At 38.1% G+C, this 13,623-nt stretch overlaps 1 pseudogene; it reads left to right on the top strand.

The window, feature by feature from the left end:
• The first annotated feature begins 10,589 nt into the window (after positions 1 to 10,589).
• LOC113921152 lies at positions 10,590 to 10,687 on the top strand (annotated as a pseudogene).
• The last annotated feature ends 2,936 nt before the right edge of the window (positions 10,688 to 13,623 follow it).

Here is a 13,623-nt window from a genome sequence, read left to right as displayed (position 1 = left end):
CAAGGGAATAATTTTTTAAATTATTTCATCCACAAATATTTTAGTATTTCTAAAAGATAAGATTTTCCCTTAAATGAAAGTACTTCAATACCACCATCATACCTAAAAAGTTAACAAGACCTAGTATCATCGTCTGCCCAATCTTCAGATTTCCCTAATTGTTTCATAATTTTTTTTGCTACCAGGTTTACCTAGTTATAATTCAAATACTATACAATTCATCCATTTAAAGTACATAATTCAACAGTCTAGTACATTCAAAGAGCTCTACAATCACCACTACAACCCATCTTTTTTTAAAGATTATTTTAGAGAGACAGAGCATCAGTAGGAAGGGCAGAGGGAGAGAGAGAGAGAGAGAGAATCTGAAGCCGACTCCACACTGAGTGGGCAGTGGGACACAGGGCTCGATCTCACAACCCTGAGATCAGGACCTGAGCCAAAACCAAGAGTCGGATGCTTAACAAACCGCACCACCCAGGTACAGCATCATCAGCCCAAAAAGAAACCCTATACCTATCAGTACTCACTACCATTTTTCCCCAACCCACCAGCCCCAGGCAACCACTACTTTTTTGTCTCTAAGGATTTTCCTATCCTGGACATTTCATATAAATAGAATCCTGCAATATATGACTGGCTTCCTTCACTTAGCATGTTTTCAAGGTTCATCTATACTGTAGCATATGACAGTACTTCATTTTTTTTATTGTCAAATAAAACTCATTTATATGTAAATATACCACATTTTGTTTATCCACACATTAGTTGATGGACATTGGGTTGTTCCAAACTACTTTTTGGCTATTGTGAATAATGCTGCAAGGAGCATCTATTACAAGACTTCATGTGGACATATGTTTTCAGTTTTCTTGAATATATGTGTAGGTTTGGAATTGCTGGATCATATAATAACTGTATGTTTAACCTTTTCAGGAATGGCCAGACTCTTTTCCATGGTGAAGATGCCATTTTACATTCCCACCAACAGAATATGAGGGTTCTAGTGGACACATCCTCACCGACACTTGTTATTATCTATCTTTTTTATTATACTTATCCTATTGGGTGTATAGTGATATTTCACTGTGGCTTTGATTTGCATTTCCCTGATGACTAATCATCTTTTTGTTGCATATTGTCCATCTTGTATATCTCATCTGAGAAATGTCTATTCTAATGCTTTGCCCACTTTTTAAATTGTGTCGTCCTTTTATTGAGCTATAAAGTTTCTTTAAATAGTCTAGATTTAAGTCCCTCAGCAGATATATGATTGGCAAATATTTTCTCATATCCAGTGGATTGTCTTTTTACTTTCTTGATGATACCCTCCAAAGCACAAACGTTTGCCATTTTATTGTCCAATTTATCTTCTTTTTCTTTTGTGGTTGTGTTTTCGGTACTTATCTGAGAAACCATTGTGTAATCCTGTGTTTTCTTAGAGTCTTATACTTTTGGCTCCTACATTTAGGTCTTTGATCTATTTTAAGTTAATTTTTATATATGGCCTGAGGTAGGGGTCCAACTTCATTCTTTTACATGTAGGTTTCCAGTTGTCTCACCACCATTTGTTGAAAAGCCCATTCTTCATTGCATTGTGTTGGCACCCTTGTCCAAAACCAGTTGACTATAAATGTATGAGTTTATTTTTGGACTCTAAATCTATTCTGTCAATGTATATGTGTATTTTTATGGCAGTACACACTGTTTCACTTACTGTAGCTTTATAGTTTGTGAAATTGGGCAATGTGAGTCCTTACCTTTGTTTTTTATTTCCAGTTGTTTTGGCTATTTGGGATTCCTTGAATTTCCATATAAATTTTCCAATCAGTTTGTCCATTTCTGAAAAAAAATGCAGTTGTGATTTTGATAGGAATTTGCTGAATCTGGAAATAAATTTGAAGAGTATTGCCATTTTAATAATAAGTCTTTTGGTTCATGATCATGGAATGTCTTTCCATTCATTTAGATCATCATTAGTTGCTTTCAACAGTGTTTTGTAGTTTTCCTAGTATAAGTTCTGCACTTCATTTATTAAATCTATTCTTATATATTTTCTTTTTGATGCTATTGTAAATGGAATTGTTTTTCTTCATTTCATTTTCAGATTATTCATTGCAATTGTATAGAAATACAATTAATTTTTGCATATTGACCTTGTATCCTGCAACCTTGCCCAACTCATTGATTATTTTTTTTGTGGATTCCTGAGCATTTTCTAGATACAAAATCACGTCATTTGCAAATAGAGATTGTTTTTGCTTCTTCCTTTCCAGTCTGTATCCCTTTTATTACATTTTCTTGACTGATTTTTTCCCAGCTAGAACCTCTAGTACAATGTTGAATTGAAATGGTGAGAGTGGACATCCTTGTCTTGTTCCTGATCTTAAGCATTCAGTCTTTTACCATTAAATATGATATTAGCTGTGGGGTTTTTATATATGACCTTTATCAGATTGAGGATGTTTTCCTTTAGTCCTGGTTTGTTGAGTATTTTCTCATTATCATTAAAGGCTTTTGGATTTTCTGTGTCTGTTTTGATGATAATGTGACTTGTCCTTTATTCTATTAATTGATTTTCAGATATCAAACCAACTTTCTGTTCCTGGGATAAATCCCACTTGGTAATGGTGTTATAATCCTTTTTATGTGTTGCTGAATTTTGATTTGTTGCCATATGTTGAAGACTTTTGTATCTATATTCATAAGGGATATTAGTCTCTAATTTTCTGGTGATATCTTTGATTTTGGTATCAGAGTAATAGGGCCACACAGAATGAGTTGGGAAAGATGCCCTCCTCGTCTGTTTTTGTTTTCATTTTTTTTGTGTGGTTTTTGGAAGAGTTTATGAAGTATTGACATTTATTGTTTTTTAAATGTTTTATAGAATTCACCAGTGAAGCCATCTGAGCCATGGTTTTTCTTTGTGCATAGTTTTATTTTGCTTTTTTTGTTCTTTTATTGCTAATCTCTTGTTATAGATCTATTCAGATGTTCCATTTCTTCTTGAGTCAATTTCAGTACTTCCTGTCTTTCTAGGAATGTATCCATTTCATCTAAGTTATCTAATTTGTTGGCATTCAGTTGTTCATACTGTTCTCTTTTGATCCTTTTTTATTTCTCTAAGCTTGGTATTAATGTATCTGTCATATGATTTTTTTTATTACAGTTTGTGCAAATCAGGATCCAAATGCCAGTACATTACATTTGAGTTATTTGTCTCTTAGGTCTCTTTAGATCCCCCCCATTTCATTTTTCCTTGATATTTCTTAATTGCAGAAAACTAGTTATTTACCCTACATATTTCTCACATTCTAGATTTTTCTGATTGTATTCCTGGGAGTCATATTCTTCTACTCCTTAGGTACTTGAAAATACTGTATGCCTTATTCTGATTCAAGTTTGAATTTTTTGGCAGAACTACTTCATACATCCATCAGGAGGCACATAACTTCTAATTGTCTCTCTTTGTGAAGTTAGCAGTAATTAATGACCATTGCCTAGGTTTGTTGTTACAACTGAATAGTTCAGTTGAAGGCAGAGTAAATAAAGCAGAGTAAGTGGGAATACCCATCAATCAAGAGCATGTAGGATCCTAGCTAAACATCTTTACCAAATTCTTTCCTCTTTGGGCCTCAGTGTTCTTATCTATAGAATGGGGGCATAAACTATAAAGGACCTCTAAGGTTTCTTGCTCTTCTAACATACTCAAACACTTAAGTAGTGAACTTAATCCCTAGCAGATACAATTTGGGTGCATTAAAAGGATCTGCCTGGGACACCTCAGTGGCTCAGTTGGTTAAGCATCCAGCTCTTGATTTCGGCTCAGCTCATGATCTCAGGGTTGTGAGATCAAGCCGTGTGTCGGGCTCCATGCTCAAGTGGGGAGTCTGCTGGAGATTCTCTCTCTCTCTCTCTCAAATAAATAAATCTTTTAAAAAATAAATAATAAATAAAAAGGATCCGCTAACATTGTGTTATTCTTCCCATCTCAGACCACTTGGGTTCATTTCAAAGCCGAAGTTTGTCAGTTATTAAATCCAATCATGTATATAACAAAGTCAGATAAAATCATTGTGAAAGCAGGGAGATTATGCCAAAAATCTTGGTTCCTGGATTCTACTTCTAGCTATGCCTGCCCTCAGCTTGTCACATTCTCTCTCAAGGTCCTATCCACAGAATAAAAGATTATGTTAGTGTTCTGTAAAGGCCTACAGGCTTTATGATTTTATGTCTTTTGTTGATTTTTCCCCACAGTTTTTGAGGATGATATTTTTATTAATATCTTCAGCCCTACCTGTTTTTATCTGTTTTCTGATCATACTCTCTTCAGCAACTGATTGACGGGTGCCTGGCCCTAGGTATCAGTTCATGTATGAGATGCATCTTTGGCATAGAAAACTTTCTCGAAGTAAATACATCAAAATATTATTAGCAAATGATTATCTGTGGGTGGTAAAATTGTTGGTCATTTTTAAAACTTATGTCTGTATTCTTCATTTTATTCTATCAACATATATTTTTATAATTTTTAAACTCATTCTTGAAAGATTTAATAGCATATTTTTGATAGCATGCCCTAATGAACAAATCACCAAACTCTGGGTAGGAAGATTTCTTTCTCTTCCTATGATTTCATTAGGCAGTATCTCCCACTCTAGGTTAGTCTAAATGCTTTAGTAATAGGTACTTACATTTAATTTGATGGCTTTACTTAATCTTCAGTAATCTCAGTGAAAAAGTATTTTATGCCTACAGAAATTAAAATTTATGAAGAATAGCAGCAATGCATATTGTCATCATCCTTCATAGCCCATATGGAATCTGAATTTGTACTACTTGGGGAACAGGTAGTCTCTTTGTTAGAGAAGTGGTGTGTTACAGAAATATTTGGGCAGAGTCAGGGTGTGTCTTTTGTATGTGATGAAAACAGGAGATCAGAAACTAGTTTGCTAAATTGTGTTCATAACCACTCCCTCTCTCAGTACTTGACTTATCTAATAAGTATCACCCACTGAAGGAGACAGGACAGGTGTCCGGCTTACCTCTCACAGATTTCCTCTCCTGGCAAGGTTTTATGCCGCTCATATGCCCATCTTTAAACACCATAGTGGGGCGCCTGGGTGGCTCAGTCGGTTGAGTGTCTGCCTTCAACTCAGGTCATGATCCCAGGGTCCTGGGATTGAGTCTCACATCAGGCTCTCTGCTCAGCAGGGAGCCTGCTTCTCCCTCTCCCACTCCCCCTGCTTGTGTTCCGTCTCTCTCTCTCTCTCTCTCTTTCTCTGTCAAATAAATAATTAAAATCTTTAAAAAAATAAAATTAAACACCGTAGTGACAGTTACTGGGTATGTGCCCTCATAGCCATCAACTCACTGTGTGACCTAGACAAGTCACTTAACCTAGTCACAAGCACCAAGGTCACTTCATCTTTAATGAAGAGGCTAGTTCCAGTTTCCATTATTGTCACAGCTAGTGAAATTAACATGAGAAAAACCCATTTCTCAGTAACAAAGGCAGTATGAAAGTCACTGTTTGACCATCAGAAGCGTGACAAATCCGGGCGGTTCTATGGATAGCTCTGATGCAAAATAAATGACTAAATAGCCCTTTAAACATTGCCTGTTGCCTAATATGTCATAATCCGGATCTGTTCAGGCTTTTTGAAGACGATTCCTTACACTTAGTAAGAACAAAGGGCAAATGCCAAAAAGTAAGTAACCTGACATATTTATCGGTAACCTGACCGTTTGGGGATTTCAGCTGCCATCAGTGAGGTCTCTCAAACAACCGGCCCATGCCAATTCTCAGACGGGCTCCTGTACCAATGGCCTGATCAACCCATCCAAATGCAGAGAACCACTTCGAAACCTTCAAAACCAAGTGAAGTGCCTCTATTTTTACATTTTCTAATAGCCTCTCCTATGCCAGAACTTGACCTGCCCCTGAGTAGGCATAGCTAGAAAGATACAGTTTTTATACTCAAGGAAGTCAGTTTAGTAAGGAAAACAAATTACTAGAGTATAGTTACTACAATGATGGAACACAAAAGGGTTGCTTAGCAGGTGTGGGTAGGTCAAGGAAAGCTGAGGAGGAATGAAGGGAATGCTCTTGAGCTAAACCAAACAAAACATTGAAACCCTTATGACATTCAGTCTCTCAGAACCAGAATGAAGATTTATACTGTTCCCATTTGGACAGGGTTTATTTTTTTTCTAATAATTTCAAGCAACTCTAGATCTTTCCATTTTAACAAGATCATTTAGAGCTTCACAGATATTTCCCCAAATGGCCATATTCTGACATGTGGACCATCACTTACACACACACACTTCACGGTCATGCGGCAAAGTGAGAACGGAGTTCGTGAGCTGGGCCAGAATATGCAAATGAAACTGCCCCACTATGTCTGCTTTAACAAAATAATAGATCCCTGCCTGTATTTGTTCACTTGTATTACGGTTAAAATAATTCCAACTATGTATTGTAAATTGCAGGATATGCCTGATCGTCATGCACGGGAATCTGTGCTCCTCCAGAATTGCACAATTGTGTTTCTTCTATTTTTGTTTTTGCCACATTAATTATATCATGTAGTACTTGAAATAAAGGTGGAGTCTTTCACTCTGCGAACTTGCAGTTCAAAAGTTAAATGATGCGTTAAGAAACCAAGTTTTTTAATTACTTACAAGATGTTCCTGGATGAAATTCTCTTGCCTTCTGCTGTTTGCAATAACTCAAATCCTATTTCTCCTTTTCGATCATCTCCTTATATTCATACCATATTTGCCAGTTTTCCTTATTACTTCAGCTAATTTCTAAACAAATCATAGCCTACATAATATTAGTTGTTCAGTCACTAAACTAATATCCCCAAATGTATTTTGATGTTCTCAATTCCCAAAATTTGCCTTTGCTCGTGCATGATTTATCTATATAACTCAGCTATGAACTTCTCTCTCTCATGCACTTGGCCACACTGCATTTCTCTGCATCATCTACTACACTGCACTGGGATTCTGAGTCATGTGGGATTGGGCACCTCCCTGCTATCAACTGTAATATTTAAATTCCACTTACCAGTCTTCTTTTGAATCCAAGCACCACATGAATTAAACTGACTATAGTTGCTTTCAACCTGTAATTCCTGTTTGCAACAGGTAGTTGCCAACTTTTGAAACTAACAGGTTTGACTAGAAGTTGATAGTTCTTACTCCCACAGAACTATATATTTTACATTTATATAAATTCAGAAGGTAAAATCATACCTTTCTTATCAGGACTCTTTGTTCATTGATAACACAATATCTTAATTTAAACAAAAAGTATTTGCACCTTACCTAAGAAAATAAATTAAGTTCCTCTTAGTGCCAAGCAAGGGGAAAGTCGGAAAATTTTACTACAAAGAGACTACCAACCACTTCAAGGGATTTACCAGACAAGTGCTTGTATAAATTACAAAGACAATGCTAATCTATACCTAAATGAGAAGCCAGGACATTTGCCTAATGGCAAGTGGGGTAACTGACTCTTGGCATTTTTCAACTGGGGCATATGAAAAATATAGCATTCCTCGAAGTTGTCCAGGGACTTGAGATCACCAGGATTTATCCAACCTACTCGGTGGAAATGATAAGAAGAATTACAGAACCAAGGAGTGTTTTGACAAAGCCTCAAAATCTGCATTAGGCTCATGGAAAGTTGGATCAAGAATGTACCTTAGAGGGTGCCTGGGTGGCTCAGATGGTTAAGCATCTGCCTTTGGCTCAGGTCATGATCCCAGGGTCCTGGGATGGAGTCCCGCATCAGTCTCCCTGCTCGGAAGGGGGCCTGCTTCTTCCTCTCCCTCTGCTTCTCCCCCTGCTTGTGCTCTTTCGCTCTCTCTGTTAAATAAATAAATAAAATCTTTAAAAAAAAGAATGTACCTTAGAGATCGTTTCATCCATCACGCTTGTTTGACTGTGAGGAAACAAGTCCACAGCAGTCAAGGGATTCACCTAAGGTCTTGCGCTTCTGGTAACTGACCAATTCAGAACCAGACCTGGATAATCCTGCCCCATTCCAGTAGTCTTAAAGCCAGCTGGCAAGTAAATTTAAACCCTCTAACAGCAGGTAGCCTATTTCCAGCTCCTGAATGTCCCTTTTTCTGAAAATTAGGCAAACAGGTTGGAATATTTTGAAAAGAAAACACTGATTATAAAGTGGGAAGAAATTCCTGTACAGACTTGCTAACACTGGAAGTAAGTCTTTGGCTTCCCCAAGACAAAGGAGAGTCTTAGTCATGAAGTTAAGGTTGAAAACGGATTGTGTCACCAGCCTGAGAGCAGATAACCTTTTTTAGAAGCAGTACGCTGAAATTAGAACTAAAGGAAAGAGTTTACAGAAACTTGAATTTAAAGCTATCTTACAACACTGGGAGTTATTTTGTACTTATTGTTTGCATTTAATAAAGTATCAGGCATGCAAAAAAGAATAGAGGGGCGCCTGGGTGGCTCAGTTGGTTAAGTGTCTTCCTTCGACTCAGGTCATGATCTCAGGGCCCTGGGATCGAGTCCTGCATCTGGCTCCTTGATCAGCAGGGAGCCTGCTTCTCCTTCTGCCTGCCACTCCCCCTGCCCGTACTCTCTCTCCCTCTGCCAAATAAATAAATAAAATCTGAAAAAAAAAAAAAGGAATAGAAACTGTGATGAATTCCTTGTGTTGCCCGCCTGACCCCATTTCCACCTCTCCCTTCTGAATTCGGACTTATATTTTCATACCTGTTTTGTGTTTTTCCTATATATAAATGTATCCATAAATGATACTTAGTATTGTTTTCATATTTTAAGTTTTATATAAGTGCTATCATATTGTATATATATTTCTGCAATTCACACTACCCCCCCACTTTCTTTCTCAATACTATGTTTTTGAGATACATCCTATGGATAAAGAGGAGAGCTGGAGTGTTAATTTATTTTTTAAGTATTCTGTGGTATTCCACTGTATGAATGTTTTGACATTTATCTAATTTCCTATTAATGGACATCTAGTGAGTTTCCCGGGGTTTGGTTTTGTTTTGTTTGCTGGGATTTTTTTAACCTTGCTATATAAACATTTTTATAAAACCCTCTACTGATGATTGTATGTGTAAGTTTCTTTAGTGACATTTATGAGGTCTTAGCATATGCATATCTTCAACTTGACAAACAGATCTCAGAAATAACCAGCAGAATATGAGAGTATCCAATACTAGCACTATATATTTTCAGAGTTTTTAATTTTTTACTAATTTTTAAGAGTCTAAAATATTTCCTTATGGTGTTAATTTGTTTTCCTGATTCCTCATGGGACTGGGTGTCTTTCCATGTGTTCACTGGCAATTTGAATCTCCTTTTCTGCCTGGGTCACATTTCAGATGAACGGCTTATCTTTTTATTATTGATTTTTAGAAATTCTTCTATAGTCAGGATATAAATCTTTCATAACTATATGGCTATATGCAGCCAATATCTTCTCCACATCTGGAATTTACATTTTGTTATGGTGTCTTTTTTTCTTTAAGATTTTATTTATTTATTTGTCAGAGAGAAAGAGAGAGCACAAGCAGGGGGAGTGAGAGAAGGAGAAGCAGGCTTCCCACTGAACAGGGAGCCTGATGCAGGGCTCGATCCCCAGGACTCTGGGATCGTGACCTGAGCCGAAGGCAGACACTTAACCAACTGAGCCACCCAGGCATCCCATGTTATGGTGTCTTTTTATGATCAGGTTTATCAATTTTTTCTTTTTGATGTATGCTTATTATTTCTTCTAAAAAAATATGTCCCCACTCTGAAGTCATAAAGATACTCTCTTGTAGTTCCCTCTAGGTTTTTTTTTTTAGGTTTGGGTTTTTTACAACCTTTAGGGCTTCTATACACATAGAATTTACTTTTGTGTGTGGTGTGAGGTAGGAAGCTAATTTTTTTTTCCAAATTGACAACCAATTGTTTTGAAACCTTTTATTGAAAATACCATCCTTTTCCCAAAGATGGGTAATGCCACTTTTGACATATTTTGGATTCTCTTTTTGGTTCTGTCAAGTTATTCTTTCATCCCTGTGCCTTAATGCATATCTTAATTACTATACCTTGATAGTAAGTTATAGTATCTGGAAAGTAGGGATGCCTGGGTGGCTCAGTCAGTTAAGGATCTGCCTTCGGCTCAGGTCATGATCCCAGGGTCCTGGGATCGAGTACCTCATCAGTCTCCCTGCTCAGCAGGGAGCCTGCTTCTCCCTCTGCCTGCCACTCACCCTGCTTGTGCTCGCTCTCGCTCTCTCTCTGTCTCTAACAAATAAATTAAATCTTAAAATATATATATCTGGAAAGTAAGCTCCTGCCAGTCAAGTAAACACAGTGGGAGCTAGCTATATTTGAGCTATCTCTCTTGAACCAACCCCCCCCCAAAAAAGAGGATGCATACTGCAAGAAAGAAAATCCAGAAAGAGGCTATGGGATGTGCCAGTGGGCCGTGAGTGGCAAAGTTGGAATCCTGGAACTGGAGATTGATATCCTGTACCAAGAGAACTATGCTCTGTGGAGATCTGTGGGGGCCGGTAAGAGCTCACACAGTGCTTGCTTTGGCAACACATATACTAAAATTGGAACAACACAGAAGATTAGCATGGCTTCTGCACAAGGGTGACACGCAAAAGGGCCGCACATGTGTCCGTGAAAGATCCAGACTTTGGATACCTGCCCACAGAAGGCCTTGTGGTCAGTCAGTGTTACGAAGTAAAACAACAGCAACCACAGAGAATTCCAATTGCTCCCAATGAAGTAAAAAGACATTTTCTCTGAAAATGAAGTTAAAAAAATAATCCAATTTATAATAGCATCAAGAATAAAATACTTAGGAATAGATTTAACAAAAGAAGTAGAAGACTTGTGTACTGAACATTGTTGAAAGAAATTAAGGAAAACCTAAATAAATGGACCAGAAGCCTTAATATTGTTAACATACTCTTCAGGGGCACCTGGGTGGCTCAGCCAGTTCAGCAGCTGGCTCTTAGTTTTGGCGCAGGTCATGATCTCGGGTCCTGGGATCAAGCACTGCTTTGGGCTCCCTGCTCAGTGGGGAGTCTGCTTGAAGGATTCTCTCCCTCTGCCCCTTCCCCAACTCACATGTGCACTCTCTCTCAAATAAATAAATAAATCTTTAAAAGAAAAAAAAGATGCTCTCGAAAATGATCTACAGATTCAGTGCAGTCCCTATCGATATCTCAACTGCCTTCTTTGCAGAAACAGACACACTGATCCTACAATTCCTATAGGCATGCAAAGGACCAAGGGAAGCCAAAACAATCTTGGAAGAAAAGAACAAAACTGAAGGACTCACAGTTCCTGATTTTTGAAACTTACTACAAAGCTACAGTAATCAAAATAGTGTGGTACCAGCTAAGGATAGACCAGTGGAATACAATTAAGAGTCAAGAAATATACCCAGGCATCTATGCTCAATTTATTTTCAACAAATGGTGCTGGGACAATTGGATAGCTACGTGTAAAAGAATGAAGCTGGACCCCATCTCCATACCGTATATGAAAGGTGATGTGAATCTAAAACTGCTCTTAAGGGAAAAGGAAAAAAGGACTCTAAATAGACCAAAGACCTACATGTAAGATCTAAACTGTAAAAACTCTACAAAGAAAACATAAGAAGTCTTAAATGTCCTTGTCTTCAGATTAGACATTTGTTCCTTGGATATGACACCGAAAACAGGCAACAAAAGAAAAAAAAAGATAAATTGAATTCAGTTAAAATTTTTAAAACTTTTGTACTTTATAGGACACTAGTAAGAGAAAAAAAAGATAACCCAAAAATGGAAGAAAATAATTGCAAATCATACATCTGATAAATGTCTAGTATCCAGAATATTTAAAGAACTCTTGGGACTCGGGGCGCCTGGGTGGCTCAGTCATTAAGCGTCTGCCTTCGGCTCAGGTCATGCTCCCAGGGTCCTGGGATCGAGCCCCACATCAGGCTCCCTGCTCAGCGGGAAGCCTGCTTCTCCCTCCCCCACTCCCCCTGCTTGTGTTCCTGCTCTCGCTATCTCTCTGTGTCAAATAAATAAATAAAATCTTTAGAAAGAAAAAAGCTCTTAGCTTCTCCCTCTCCCTCTGCCTCTCCCCCTGCTCATGCTCTCTCTCTCTCTGTATCTCTGTGTCTCAAATGAATCAATTAAAAAAAAAAAATGGGCGGAGGATCTGAAGAGACATTTCTCCAAAGAAATACACAAATTGCCAATGAGCCCATGCAAAGATACTTAATATCAATAGTTATTGAGGAAATGCACATCAAAATCACATTGAGAGGGGCACCTGGGTGGCTCAGTCGGTTAAACATCTGCCTTCGGTTCAGGTCATGACCCTGGGACCCTGGGATGGAGCCCCGCATCATGATCCCTGCTCGGCGGGGAGCCTGCTTCTCCCTTTGCCTCTGCCTGCTGCTCCTCCAGCTTGTGCTCTCTCTCTGTCAGATAACCTAAAAAAAAAAAAAAAATTGAGATGCCACATACAAAAAAACAACAGACAATACCAAGTGTTGGTAAGAATGTGAATTGGAACCCTTATACAATGCTCCTGGGTATGTAAAATGGTACAGTTGCTTTGAATAACAGTTTGGCAGTTTCTCAAAAAGTTGAATATAGAATTAGCATATGATCCAGCAATTCTAAGTAAATACCCAAGAGAAGCATTGGGTATGTGTAATAGATTTAAGCATTATATCCACACAAAATCTTGTACACTAGGATTCATAGCATCATTATTCATAGTAGCTAGGGATTGGAAACAACCCAGCTGATGGATTAGTCCATCAGCTAATGAATGAGCAAATAAAATGTGATGTATCCATACAATGGAATATTATTGAGCCATGGATAGTAAACCTTGAAAATGTTATGCTAAATGAAAGTAAGCAGAAATAAAAGGCCACATATTGTAGGATTTCCTTTATATGTAATGTCCAGAATAAGCAAATCCAAAGAGAAAGTAGATTAGTGGTTGCCTAGGGCTGGGGTAGAGGGAGGTTTGGGGGAGGGAGACATTGGGGAGTGACTGCTAATGGGGATCACCTTTCTTTTAGGGGTGATGAAAGTGTTCTGGAAGTAGTGGTGATGGTTGCAACCTCTCTCTCTCAAATAAAATCTTAAAAAAAAAGAGAAAATAGAAAATGAGCAAAGATTGCCATGTTCATTTTATGAGGCTACTGTAACTCTGAATTCAAAAACTGAATAAGGCAGGGCGTGCCTGGGTGGCTCAGTCTTTGAGCATCTGCCTTCGGCTCCGGTCGTGGTCCCAGGGTCCTGGGATCAAGCCTCACATCGGGCTCCTTGCTTAGTGGGAAGCCTGCTTCTCCCTCTCCCACTCCCCCCTCTCTCTCTGTGTCTCTCTCTGTCAAGTAAATAAATAAAATCTTAAAAAAAAAACTGAATAAGGCAGCACCTGGGTGGCTTAGTTGGTTCAGCATCTGGCTATTGATCTCACCTCAGGTCTTGATCTCAGGGTATTGAGTTCAAGCCCGAGTGGGCTCCAGCTCAGCATGGAGCCTACTTAAGATAAACAAATGAGCAAATAAATACTGAATAAGGACATTATTAAAAA

Source organism: Zalophus californianus, chromosome 3, assembly GCF_009762305.2.
Source record: "Zalophus californianus isolate mZalCal1 chromosome 3, mZalCal1.pri.v2, whole genome shotgun sequence".
NCBI classification, from domain to species: domain Eukaryota; kingdom Metazoa; phylum Chordata; class Mammalia; order Carnivora; family Otariidae; genus Zalophus; species Zalophus californianus.
The sequence above is the reverse complement of the archived record's forward strand: the minus strand, read 5'-3'. Positions and strand labels throughout refer to the sequence as shown.